The 14,743-nt window shown below is 41.8% G+C and overlaps 1 long non-coding RNA gene across 1 annotated transcript in view; it reads right to left on the reverse strand.

Moving 5' to 3' along the window:
• Positions 1-4,896, reverse strand: part of LOC109506881 (uncharacterized) — a 42,219-nt gene extending 37,323 nt beyond the window's left edge. The window contains exons 1-2 of the long non-coding RNA XR_002166370.1: positions 4,734-4,896; positions 4,438-4,512 (exon numbers count right to left, since the gene is read on the reverse strand). This is a non-coding gene — a long non-coding RNA (uncharacterized LOC109506881). The remainder of the gene's footprint in view (positions 1-4,437; positions 4,513-4,733) is intronic.
• Between the last annotated feature and the right edge of the window lie 9,847 nt (positions 4,897-14,743).

Below are 14,743 nucleotides of genomic sequence, written 5' to 3' on the forward strand. Positions count from 1 at the left end.
CCCCCGCCCCCCCCTTCTCCCCATATCCCTCGAGAACAGGGAATGTGTTGCGATATGGAAAGAGAAGCGATCTTTCGAAACTGAAATGAATGCTTTAGTTTGGTCTGCCGCCTCTTCACTTAATGCCATATTTTGCATATTTTGTGTGGGAATGAGATCTTTTAATGAAAGTAAGTATAATGCGGAAAATGTCTTTATAGTAATGATTTAGACACGGAGAGGGCAGAAAGATGGGAATATATTTGGAGGGATAAACAGAGGGGGGGGGGCGTGCAGATATGCGGTTCCCTCATCCAAGCCAATTCCTTGCCGTGCAAAATTTTACCACAGTCTTTGCGCTTAATTGATTCGCAGAGAGGACTATAATCTGTGTTCTGTGATAAGAGGCGGCTTTGAGTACCATTTTGTTTGATATGAAAATAGAAGATCAATCCAAGTATTTCACGCAAAAAGGACAAAAGTAACCCTGAATTTGTATTCACGGTGTGAAGGGCAACATTTTTTTGTGACCTTGGTTTTCGATGCATGCTAATTTATACTAATGTAAGCATTCCTTTCCTTGCTGATGCACAGTGGAAGGAGTTTCTTTTTGCCTCTTCTTAGGGGGTAAGGTCCTCGTCTGAAAACCCAAATACCACCCCCCAAAAAAACCCCCCACCCCTCCTCCCCATATCCCTCGAGAACGGAATGTGTTGCGATGGAAGGAGAAGCGATCTTTCGAAACTGAAATGAATGCTTTCGTTTGGTCTGCCGCCTCTTCACTTAATGCCATATTTTGCATATTTTGTGTGGGAATGAGATCTTTTAATGAAAGTAAGTATAATGCGGAAAATGTCTTTATAGTAATGATTTAGACACGGAGAGGGCAGAAAGATGGGAATATATTTGGAGGGATAAACAGAGGGGGGGGGGCGTGCAGATATGCGGTTCCCTCATCCAAGCCAATTCCTTGCCGTGCAAAATTTTACCACAGTCTTTGCGCTTAATTGATTCGCAGAGAGGACTATAATCTGTGTTCTGTGATAAGAGGCGGCTTTGAGTACCATTTTGTTTGATATGAAAATAGAAGATCAATCCAAGTATTTCACGCAAAAAGGACAAAAGTAAACGAATTACCACAAATAGCCGGCCGACTGAACTGAATCCAATTACGATTCATTTTCCCCCTGCATTGTAATACAGTTGCGTCTGAAATCCCCGCTGAATATGAATTAGCGGCGTTTCTAGCGTCTAGGTTAATGACATCAAGAGCTGTACACTTGATGACTAAGTGCTCTTGCAATCAAGCCCTTCAGGCATATGGTGCAATTGCCGGTAAGACGGAGGAGAAATGTCATGCGAGTTGCTGAAGAGTCGCACTCGGCAGCTTGTTTGTTTTCACCAAAATCTTGCTGTCACGGGGTAGCGAACAAGACGAGCAGAAAATCATTTCAAATTTTTACCTCACCCTTCACACAAAAGGTATTTCTCTGCTGGTTTGAAAGGAAAAAAAAGAACTCTAGTGTCAGGGTTCAACAAACATAAGACTACTTTATTTATTTCACGTGAATAGAGACTTTTGTGGCCTGCTGCACATCGGGCGATGTCGGGATGGAGGGGGTGGGGATTTAATAAAATACATTCGGCGAGTCTTTGCTGCACAAACACTTACCTACCCACTGCATTGCCAACCTGCATCGAGTTTTGAGGCTTTACAATACAGAAAATTATACTGTGGAAGGGAGGGCGCTCCGGTGTTGACTCGCAGACGAGCACAAGGGTGCTTAGGGGTGTCATCTCCTCCGAGTTAATTGCCGTGCCCTTCTCTTAACGAAAAAAGTGCAAGAAATAAATAACTAATGTGCCCCTTGGTTAGCTCATTAGCGATCTCCAAATTCCTCGCTCGGCAACTTTTCTCACCCTGGCCACCTCACTCCGTCTCACTTAACTTTGGCGCAACGCAAACAAGCAGCGTTCCTCATTCATCTTCGTATTCAATTCGCATTCACGGGTCAACTTGCCTTTCTTGGGTGGCTCGATCACAAGTGAGGGTTCACATTCAACATTACAATTCTGCTGCATAGCAAGTGAGCAAGGCAAGTCGATTTGATGTATTTTGTGACGATTCAGAAATGACATTATCACACGTCGAGTGTGGATTTAAGAAAACCAAAAAAAAAAAAAAATGAACCCCATGTGAGCAAGCACTTGGCGGCCGAGGCACGAATTCAGATTCACTGTAGAGAAGCCAGGGGCAGTGGGTGAGAGAACAATAGGCATAATGATATTCCCTTGAGCAACAACTATACCGACTTGGTCCACTACCGACATCCGTCGTCCACATGTTGTACATCAATGAAGAGGCTTCAAAAGCAAAGGCCATTTCATCAAATATCATTTGTATTCCATAGAAAATCATCTGATGCATGAAAACTCCAAAGGCAAAGTGTCCTTGGCAAAACCCGAGCTGTCGGTTGTCCAGGCACGGCATTTTGGTTCCCTATTAGTGACCTATGGCTGAGATGAATCCATCTTAAGATCAACGCGCTCGCGAGTCTTACGAGCTCAACTGAGCCTTGCAATGTCACTTTGATGACCGTCATCCATATTTCTATGTGGATCTCGATGCTTAAATTACATTAAAAAAAAAAACAAAAAACTAAAAGCATCACAATAAGTAAACTACAATTTCCAAACCACTATTTGACCTTCCCGTAATACTGCAAAAAATATGTTTCAAAATAAACCCCAAAAGCTCTTTTATGAAATGAATTGACAATGACGAAAGGTCATTTTCGCTTTATTTGCAGCTTGTTTTTATCTCATTTTATATCTGAAAAGTTTCATTTCGTTTTTCATAGCTTTTTAAATTTCGCTCACCAAAATTGATTTTCAACTTTAGATGCGGTTCTTTCGTTCGTTTCCTTAACGATAATAACCTTGGTTATTTCTTTCATGCCAATTTATGCGTTTTTTGAAATTGGCAAAAAGAGGAAAATACAATTCAGGGAGTGAAAAAACATTTTATTGACTCATGTTCAGATGTTTTTTTTGTTGGGTTTTTTTTTTGGTTTTTGTTCAAAATGATTGCAAAAGGTCACGACACTGCAGAAAACAAATCAATTATTTCTGGAATGCATAAATTGAAATGTGACATAATTAAATGCACAGACATGAAGCATGGAGCCTGTAACTGAAAAGTGTGACTTTGCAAGCATTGGTCTTTGTAGGATGTCAAATGGGCAATCATTTTCTGCATTCAGATGAAATTTTTGTGCCCGACGATGAACCTCTGTACTAATACCGGTCTTTGTGCCATGTTTGTCGGAGAAAAGACAGCAATCTAGCTCGAGAAACCGATGACAACGTTCCTCCTCGAGAACTGGTCTGTTCTTTGAGATGAAATGGTCGGAAGTAATAGTTGGCCAACAAAAGAAATAAGAGAAAAATCAAAACAGCATTTTGCCTACTTCCGCTATGGATGGCTGCTTTGTAATGGAATAATTCCCAGTCGATGGTGGCATTTTCTGATAATCTTGCGTTTTCCTCAAACTTAAACCAGATGTCCAATTGGATGTTTAAAAAAAAATGTCATGACCCTGCCTCAAGTTTGTTTTTTGAAAACCAAAAAAAAAAAAAAAAGACAGTGGCAGCATTTGGCCACCCGTATATTTATGCGCATACTAATAAAGTGAAGTCACCAGAGCTATCTGTCAAAATCAAGAAGCAATATGCAGGAATGATTAGTTATGCCTGACTGAGTTTGCTTAACATTCTCCATCTGCATGCACCGCTAAGGTATGGAAGAAGCAGAGTTGGGTAAAGGGCTGTGTACTGACAAGGTTAAGCTGACGCGGTTGCAGTAGAAACATGCCATGGACAGAAGTCACAGAGGTCTGGCCACTGGAAAGGCTCTTTTAACCAAACGATAACCAAAATGGAGAATACGAAAGGTGCATACATGTATAATAGTGCAGTGAGTGACTTGGTTAGCATTTGAGGCTTATTGCGATTCACCTCAACTGTTGTTCTTGTTTTAGGCTTATTTTTTAAGGGAATGAGAGGAGCTGCTTCAAGTGGCCGGGAATCAAGTCGGCTGTGTTCACTCCCACAACGGCGCAAACGGAACAAAATAAATCTCGACCCATGCACACGTGTCATGCCGGGCACAAAAATAGGGCCCCATTATGTTGACTTTAACACTAATGTCAAGCAATAAACTCGAGTTAAAAATCTGATATAGTGCTAAAAAGTAACATTCTAGTTGAATATTTAAAGAATGAAAAACATTAGATATCCCAATACAATCAATTGAAAAAAAAGGTCAATGAAGACACAGACAGTTAAAAATCACTCCATGTCCCCCAGATATAAGTAGAAAGCTAGTTATTTACTGGTTAGAATACCATGCGGAGGCTAATTGCTCAGCCGTACACTACAGTTCATGATATTACTTACCCGTGTGGATGTGTGCGTCGTCGGATTTCCGTAAAGTTCCGGACAGAATATAATTGGACTGCAGAAACGTGAACTCTGAAAGAATAAACAAAGCTATTTATTACAGAATAAACAGGTCATAAGACAGACAAAGTATAACAAAAGTCGCCGGTACAACACCAGAATAATGAGTGAAAAACAAAAACGCTTGTCAGAAAAAAAGATACCAAAAAAAATCCAAAACACATTCAACACCAAACAAGGTGACAAATAATAACAAAAAAAAAAAAAAACAAACAAACAAAAAAACAACTTACAAAGGTGAACGAAGACAACTAGGTGGAATCAGAAAACCGAGAACATTGAACGCTTGAGACGTCGAGAAGAATTTGTGGCTTGGAAGCAGAAGTGGGAACAAGGCAAACAGGAGCACGAAGCTCGAGAACTCCTTAAATACTCGGCTTGATTAAATGAGCAACAGGTGTGCGGGGAGGAGAGTCCCTCTTCTGCCACCTGCTGGGGGTACACAAGAACAGAACATGACAGTGTGTGTGTATCATGGTGGCAGGAGGAGGTTGATTTTTAGCTTTGGAATACAAAGAAAGCATTTGGAGTTGCATTGTTTTTTTTTCATGAAAAGCACTTAGTAAATTAATTAAAAAATTGATTGCTTGTGTTTTTTACAACTGATCCTTCATTTCCTCACTATACTACATCGTTACTTGACCTCTAGCTTGCTCCCATTTTTCTTCCTCCTCTTGGTTTTTAGATGTTGTATCCTGCAATATTTTCCGAATTTACAGTCCAGCCCAGTGAGGGAAAATTTGAACAGAAAAAGGTTAATTTTATGAGGAATAATAATGCTAAAATGTTTTGTTGTTTTTTTTTTACTGTAAATGTCCCACTTCTCCTGCAATGCCGCAAGCTACTTAAGAGCGCTCCTTCATTTCCTTGACCTAACATCTACCTGGCTGTCATTTCACATTCATTTTTCATGGGAAATGACACACGGGCTGACCACATACTGTGCACACTCACTGTGAAAGACATCACGTGTCCAAAAGCATTTCCTGCTTTAATATGATTTTGCTTTATAGTGCAACAGGCTTTAATAGCAGACAGAACATTAGATTAAGGATTACGGTGACTAGGATTGCAGGTTTCTAAGACCCCTGACTGGGAGGAAACTCATGTTACCTGTCAGGCAGAAGACAGAAGATTTTGTGTCTTTGGCGTGTCGGGCTGTGACGGTGACATTTTACTGTCATGAAATGAACATTTGCATATATATTTGCAGAGATAGTTGGTAATAAAATGGTTCCAACAAAACCAATAAAACAATAGCCAAACATGACATACAGTACTGTTAAGTTGACCTGGACTAACTGTTCCGTACAGGCAATGGTGCAGATAACTTTGGCAGATTTGGCGCCAATTGACAAAATAAGATGCCTCGGGTCTTTACACACAGTATGGAAAAGAAGCACGCTCCTCACACACAAACCCTTTCATGCTCCCTGTAACCTGATAACATGGTAAGATGTCCACTGTGGTAACCACCATCCCTGAAAGGGTTAAGAGACCAATTTAGCCTCACATGCAAAAAATATTGATCAAATGTTGCATATTTCAAATTGCAATACAGCTGGTAGCGTGTCTTATGTGTTGCGTTATTTTGCTATGATGTTATTCTGACTTCAAGATGGTGCCGCGAGAGTGGCTCTGCCTTTACAGCAGCTCCAATAGTTTTTGTTCTTCTACTTTCTTCCTTTCATAACTTTGCTGCTGTAAATTGGGAATGTCTCCATTGTGAGACGAGCAAAACTTTTCTTCTTTTTATTGGAATGTCTCCCGTTGAGTCCCTGCAGCCTCGTCAAGCCAGGTCCCATTCGAAAAAAATAAATAAATAAATAAATTACAAATGAGGTTAAGATGGCAAGCGTGTTTAATTTTGCTGAGTGGACCGAACTCACTCACAACGAAAAGTCAATATTTCAACACAAACATGGCAACAAAATAAATAAATAAATCAATCAATAAAAAGCTGAGTTCACAGCTTGCATCTTCGCTCTGTTTGATCTTCAAGGCTGGCGCGTTCTGGCCTCATCAGTCTTTAATGTGGGTTCAAGCTGGATTCCCGAGACTCAATCTCACCATCTATTTTTTTTTTTTTTTTTTTTTAACAATTTCCCAGCTCACTTGGGTCATGCATGGCAGGAGGCTAAGAACTACCTTTTCTCATCAACGCCTGTGAAGGTGCCCCTTGCGCCGAACGTATTTCTCCTGCTGGGCCCGGACATCTCTGAGCTTTATTTTCAAACATCGCCTTCCGTATCGAAATCCTGTTTTCGCTCAGTTTGTGTGTCGTTCGCATGCGCCCAGAGAGGATGAAGACAATGAAGAACAGATGCTTAGCGCTTAATACCACTTAATACCAAGGGAAAAATGTGAACCCTTTAGAAGTATTGGATTCGTATTTGTAGCCACTTATGATCAAATCCTGCGTCAAGGTCACCACAAGGGTGCCTTTCCCTTTTCTGCTTCCCTCGAGAGTATTTCAATGTGTTAATTATCTCAGTCAAAGAAAAAAAATAAATAAATCACCAGGGCACGAGGTCTTTTTTTTTTTTTTTTTTTTTTTTGGTCAGTAGTTGGTTAACATGTTTGTTATTTAGTTGCAGAATCTCCAGATCACAGATGTCAAACTCAAGGCCCGGGGGCCAGATCCGGCCCGCCAGATCATTTCATGTGGCTCACGAAAGCAAATCATCGGTGTCAAATGGCTAAAATCTGTCATAAAATGTCAAATTGCCATTTGTAATAAATAACGTTGAGATTTTGGAATAATTTTGAGACCTTGTTTACACTCACTTGAACTACAATTGAAAAAACTATTGTAAGTGACTTGAGTGATTTCAAAACAAGCAATCTATTCATTTGTTGTGTACAGGTAATAATTTTGTAGTTTCACTGTCATAATGGCCCTCCTGGGGGAAGCCGTAACTCCAAATCGGCCCGTGACGAAAATGAGTTTGACACTCCTGCTATAGACGCATGATGTCAATATGGATAATAAAACATCTTCAATGAGTTTATGTATGATTGACTATAATTAGGGACGGGAATTCAAATCAGGTTGTTTTTGAGAACTCGTTGTTGCCTGTTCCCGGAAATTTGAATGAGCCTTCTGCTTGTTCCAAATGTTGGCCCTCTTGTCAAAAAACTGGAAAGAAATGAAACGTGGAAGGATGCGAATTCTCGAAGTCATCTAAGGCAAAAATCAGTGTGGGGTATGTATAGCGATGACAAACGAGCAAAGCCGGAAAGATTACGTTGATTGTGTGTAATTCCATTTTGTTCTTGGCGTCGGCGTGATTGAAGAACCACAAACCAACGGTACATCATCTCTCGTTTATCTCGTCCTTAGCTGTGCTTTTCCGAGGCGCCCACAGAGGACGGCGGGATTGCAGCCTGTCCTTCATAGACACACCGACTTTTAGTAAACCGGGACTTCATCGTGTGCACGTCTACAAGCAGTCATCCGAGGCCATCTCGCACCCGTGCCAACGGATGTAATCATGTGGAATGTCCTTTCCAAATGCTGCTTCATTTGTGAACTCCGATTCAATAATTCGACAGTGGCCATCCTGTCGAGATGTCTTGTATGATGTGTACTTTTCTGTTCAATGAAGGCCCATTTGTGGCAGAAGCAGGCACGGGGATTTTGGAGGAGGCATGCGCTCCGTGCCTTTCCGCCATTTTCCTGCTTTGCTTTTTTGAGTCTCTTAATCCCTTGGCAAACTGTGATGAGACTGCAACTCCCTGGGAGTGCTAACAGCACATCAATAATACATCCAGTCCTGCTGCATCCTATCGAAACACTGCACGCGCACACACACACACACACAAAATCGCTGGCATCACTCTTAACACACACGCATACACCCTTTCCATTCTCCCCCAGACTCTGACTTGACTCTGCTGTCACCGTCATAAAAGCCCGGCATTATTTATTCATGGCAGACCCAAAATATGAGTTAAAACGCTGCAGAAAAGATGTGACACCCGGGGTATTTTTCAAAAGGCTGCCGTATCGTCCCACAACAGACCGATCGCTTCGTCGAAAAGAAAGGTGACAAGTGCCACGGAGGCTCGGGCTCTGTCTGACAGTAGGCGCCTCCGTGTTTGCGTTTGGATATCGTCGAGGTGGAGGCTCCCCTTTTTCCTTTGGGCGCTGGAAAAATGTCAAGTGGATGCAAAACAAGCGCGTGTCTCCGCTATTGATTCTTTGTGTAGAACATTCGGGGGAGGGAGGAGATAAAGCTGGCGAAATATTTGCTGTATCAATAATGGTATGACAACTGAGATCACAGCAAACACTCGCGCTATTGATAATAAATAAAAGGGATGACATACACCGGGTATGCCAGCTTGTTCTTTTCTCGCTACGTCCTCGACGCCGTCGGCATGGAGGGTCTGAAATCCGTCCTTTGTCGTATTCTCGTGTGTACTTATGACTGGGTGAGAGGCTGGGAATGCAAATGCCGCTGTTTGTTATTCCGCTCTTCAAAGAGGTCAGGAAAAATTACAACAACAAAAAAATAAAAGCGCAGTGGCAACCATTTGGGGGTAACTCATTAATTTGAGCGCATACGGCGAGTGCATCTTTTTGTCTTTCTCTGGAGGTTTATCATCTTTGGAGACTTTGGTCAAGGCCAAATGGCTTATTTTACTTCCACACATAAACACCATCTTAAAGGCGTCAGGCCCCATCTGGCTTGCGTCTGTGAATATGAGACCAAGGTCAAATATGAAATGCAAGGACATTCATCCGGAAAAGTGGGGAGGCGGAGTCGGATAGAAATAACCATAAAATTGTATGATTTGCAATTCTAAATCATTGTCCAAGAGTATTAAATATCAAATAGATGCAGTTTTGGCCATCATGAACGCATTGCGTGCCTTTTGTTTTTACAGCGGTGAACTTGTTTGCCAATTGTATGGCTATTAAAATGGGACTGAAATCGTTGCCAATGCACTAAAGTTAATCAAGGTTTTTAAGATAACCACCGTTTGAATCCAGGTTTGTCAAGGACTGCAATTGTGAACCACTGAAACAGTGCAGCCCGATGCGCCCCTAACATTACGCAGTCAAGCGAGGGGGATCTTGCGGTAAGCTATTTTTTTTTTTTTTTAATTGTTCAGCCCTGCCATCAAGTCAATTGGACTGATTGAACAGATATGACAGAAAGTGATTTTATTCTGAAAATCAAAATCACCCCTTTAAAACACTTGAGTGGCTCGGAATTTTTTTTGAAGCTTCACAAAAAAAAAAAAAGAAGAAAGAAAAAAAAAAGGCAAACAATTCCTTTGCTCGTGATTTATGCCGTCTTCTCGCGTGATGTCATACACAACGGTGGTTTTAAGCGACTTTTTCAAAAATACAGTCTTAAAACCTGCTCGTCGCCGTATTCGTTCCCCACGCCAGCCCGATGCGCCCCTAACATTACGCAGTCAGGCGAGGGGTATCTTGCGGTAAACTTTTAATGGCGCTCCACGTCCCACGCGAGATGTAAAATGTCATTTTAATCCGCATTCGTCACATGTCCTTCCAGAGTCGTATTGATATCGGCGCAAGCTATGCCTTGAGGTTATTGGATTTCTGTTTTGTCAGGTTGTTTTTTTGCCAACATTAACAACGCGTTGGCGACAGAATCTCAATTACGATTGCGCTTATGTCGAGACAAACCTCTCTGCATGAGATGTATTGCCTTCGGGGCGGGAAACAGATCAAATGGGAACACCGATAGAACTGGTGGGATGCATTTGACTCCAAGCGATGGTGTGTGTGCACTTACAGGTCATCAATAGCTGCCTCGTGCTTGAACAATAAGAAAAGGAAACAGAAAGATGAGAGAAGTAAAAGCGGAAGCGTAAGAAGACAAATTGACCAATAAAGAGTACGATCCTCTCGGTGCAATAATCAAGTGTCCCAATACTTAAGAGTCTACCTTGTCTGGCGCCGATCTTAAAAAGGTGCTGCTGCTACGTGTTGAATTGCCAAGCAGCCGAATTGAGCGGCGGAGCGCTAACCCCGCCGAGAAAGGATCTATTTTCTGTGGGCGTCTCCTAGCCAACTTCAAAGTCTGCTTTGAAGTCGCAGGGTAGGAAGATCCGTGTGTCGTGGTCTACGCTCTTTTGTTAGCTAATGCGCTCTGCCGCAAACAGGGCAGAGGCTGAGAAAATGCCGAGGAAGAATCAAAAGCGTCGGAGTCATGTGGATCGCGGCTCAAACGGGTCACATGAACGGAGAACGCCATTGACGTGGACGATCCAAAAGCGAGCACGGAAAGCCGATTTGCATTTGTCAACTTGTTTTTTTTGTTTTTTTGTTTTTGATGAAAATCACATTGACTGACCTTGAGCCTGAAGCAGGGAGCAAACGGAACCATAATTAAGTTTAATTAGAGCCCGTTCCCTCATTTGATTTGTCAGCAAAGTCCTGATGATCAGATTTTGACCAAAACATCAATTGTGTGTGCGGCGACAACGCAAGCTTTGAATCCCTAATTGGATCCACCCACCTCGGTGTTTGCAATCAGGAAATATTGAACAATTTACATTTCTGATTGTCCCAGCCCCATTTAATGAGCGGAATGTGCCACACTGCAGGATAATCAGCCAGGTTAAAGTGATTCTCAAGTTATTCAAACGGCAATAATGACAAGAAGAGACCGCAAGCGTGAACGTAGTGACCGGATAAAGTTAGCCTAGCTTCTCGCATTCCTTCCTCTTTGTATCTTCCGGCAGTCTGGATTTTCCCGTGGCCCCAATTTGCTGGAATTTACAGTGCTTTGATGCCTTCCCCAGTCGGCACTTTCAAGTCACCAAGGTGATGACCGAAGGTGTTTTGAGGAGCAGAGAGGCGGAATGTTATTACTTCCTTCCCAGTGTTCTCAAGTCAAATTGAAAATTGGCGACACCGTTTGAATGTGGATTATGTGATTGCCACGAAGAAACCTGTGACGGAAATTGCTCCATTTTAGATTCGTCAAAAAAACAGATTGCCAAAATGTGGCTCCTCGTTGGGATCCAAACGTACTACAGTTTGTTTTGTTTGATTCTCCGATATTCAATTACAAAAAAAATAAATAAAACTGACTGTGTGTTAGTAATTTTCATAACGGTAAGATAAAAAAAAGTACTTCAAAAGTGCTTGAAATTATCTATGGAGATAATATTGTCATAGTAGGTATAATTGTTAAATGGGCAGATTTGAAATGTGACGCATCCCGTTGCTTTCCATTTTTAAAAAAATGACCGCTCTACTAGTTGCTCGTGTCAGTTGAACAAGGTCCAAAGTGGAGCAGCTATTCCTGAAATCCTTCTTAGAAGAACAACCTTGATTGAACATCAAAGTGCTTCGAAAGAACAAAGACACGGTAGTTCGACTCGGGTGTTCTTGAACTGAAATTCAAATGTAGGGCCGATGCCCCAAAAAAAGAAAAAAAGGCATTTATTGTAATTTATGGGACGATAACCACCAGGGTGAACAATAACATCTTGAGTGCACGTGATGTGGAGTCCTGTTTTTCCAGCTGCAGAGTGTAGGACAACTATTTGAAAATGTATTCCCATGAAAGCCATCGAGAAAAAGGCCGGGCCACAAATAAAGGCAGGAATATACATAAATAGTAAAAATGGAGGTTACTCTGGGCAACAGAATATTATTGTTTTTCCTTGCCAGTATGATGTTGAATGCTTGACTGATATGCTGTGTACGTTTGCTTTGTTTCGTGAGAAGAAAGGGTTGATGATGGGCTCGCAGATTACAGTGGAACCTCCGGCGTCGAACTTCAACTGATGTGCCCGAAAAGCCAAACGGAATGCGGAGGTTGAACAGTTATGATGCCTGATGTCATCAAACACACATCAGCAGCTGTCACCAGCAGGGTTCCAAATCAACCTTTCTGATCAGCAGCCAACGTGGCTCATAATTCTCACTATTTTATTGTTGTTTATTTTTTGTTCAATCACCAAACCATATAACTGCAATAATAAATCAGTAATTGGTTAATAAACAACAATGTGTAGGGTGGGGGGGAATGTTTTTTTTTTTTATTTTTTTTTTTTAAGAATCTTATTGCATCCTGATAATCGATCCTGAAAACCTGGACTCACCCCCACTCACCCATTTTTAATATGCTTATATTTATATTTTATATTTTATATTGGCGGCCCACTGGGCCAGTGGTTAGTGCTGTCGACCTCACAGTGCAGAGGTACCGGGTTCAATTCCAGCTCCGGCCTGCCTGTGTGGAGTTTACATATTCTACCCGTGCCTGTGTGGTTTTTCTGCGGGTACTGCGGTTTCCTCCGGCATTCCAAAATCATGCGTGGAAGGCTGATTGAACACTCTAAAATTCTCCCTGAGTGTGAGTGCGTATTTTCATCTTTTGTCACGCTCGGGAATTTCTGCTGGGCTAAATCCTTTCTTCCATTCCATTTCCGATGCCTCGCTCTCCATCCTCCATTCTCGCCGCCTTATAGCCGAGCTGCATTTTTTGCCGTTTCGGATTTCATAGGGAACAATGGAAGAGAATGGCAAATGTAGATGAGATGATGCTGAGATGCGCTTAGGCTGTTGAGAGGTCGAAATAGGAGTTGCGAGCAAGGGCGGACGTTGCCAGCACGTTCGTTCGTGGTGGTTATTACCTGGGTTTGAAAAGTGGAATCCAGCACAATTGGGGCCGAGGCCTACAAAATGTACACTACTGTTTGAGTGTCCTTAATTTACTGAAGTAAATTATCGGAATTGAATGGCATGCCTTCAATGAGTCTACATATCCATATTTCTATGTAAAATATTGCTCACTTCTCCTCCTCTTTTTAACACCCCATTGCAGGTAAACAATCGTTTTAAATAGACGCTCACGATCAAATTGTTTCAAGATGAACGGTGTTTGCCGATTAGTTGCCGATTGCCAAAGTTCAATATTTAACCGACTCCAATTGGGTGTGATTAGAAAAAGAAATACGCATTCATTGGGGTCATTAATCATTAACAGCTAGCAAAAAGGCAATGAGTCTGTGTTAATAAATGTTAATTTAATCCATCAATAAGTGATCATTAGAGTCGCGTGGTCTACTGGGGGAAACTTGAGTCTCTGCGACGCACATACACAATACACATGCTGCTTTTATTTCAAAGTTCTCACTTGTGAATTTTTGTTTGACCGTACACGTTATTTCAGTAGACAGTCTAAGTGCGAATGATTGTTTCTCTCTATGTGCCCTGTGATTAGCTTACTTGCGACCAGTCCAGGGCGTACTCCATCTCTCGCGCAAAGTCAACTTGGATAGGCTTCATCTCGCCCTTGACCGTCATTAGGACAAGCGGGATAGAAAATTGATGGAGGGTCTTTTCACATTGACACGGTATACTGCAACGACTGCAAAGACAAAAAGGTTGCTTTGCGCGGAGAACTGAGAGCGTTTATTCTAGGATTTGGTCTCTCTGTCACTTGACGTGCGTTTGGCATCGTTTAAGGCAGACGGAATTTACATTTAAATTGGGAAGTGGCTCGAAGTTAGACAACAAAAGCTGGCTGAGCGGGGGGGCTGCTATTCATGATGTGTTCATATTTTTCAGACAGGTTTTGAGAACTCGAGGACCCCCCCTGGAAACCCCTGATTTTTTTTTTTTTTCTTTTCTGGAAAAGAAATAGAAAACACATGGAGGCAATTGTTTGCAAGAGCACCTCCTATTTCTCCCGAGCAACATTGATCAAACTCATTACTCTCCCACTTGTAACATGCATGAGCGGCAAATTGCACATTAATGCTCAACTTGATTGCTTTTGTTGGAGGAAAGTCAGTCAAACTTCACTTGGAGAGGCACTATTGATTTTGGCTGTTGATCACAGCTGAGTTCTATTTATCCCTCACAATATTGCCTCCACTTCCAAGATTGCCATCGGTTTAAGCAAACAAGGACAGCTTCAGGAGGTCCAAAAGGACCCAAATGACCCTTAACCCTGACCTAACCTGTGCAAATACATCACAAACGCTCATAAAATTGATATCAACATAAAAATGAATGATGAGGACCGAAGCGGGCATGAATCAAAAAAGGTTCTTCGTGTGTCTAAGTGGAAAAAAAAAATGAATAGCTTCCCACATTTTGTTTTGGCAAACCCAATGATATGATAATGATCAAAATGTGCTGTTTTCCTCACAAAATACTCCGTTTTATAACCTGTTGATTTGATAAAACGCCGAGGCAGATGTTGTATATCGTGTTGTTTTCATCGAGTTCCAGTTTCTC

Source organism: Hippocampus comes, unplaced genomic scaffold (genome assembly GCF_001891065.2).
Source record: "Hippocampus comes isolate QL1 unplaced genomic scaffold, H_comes_QL1_v1.1 scaffold114, whole genome shotgun sequence".
NCBI lineage: Eukaryota > Metazoa > Chordata > Actinopteri > Syngnathiformes > Syngnathidae > Hippocampus > Hippocampus comes.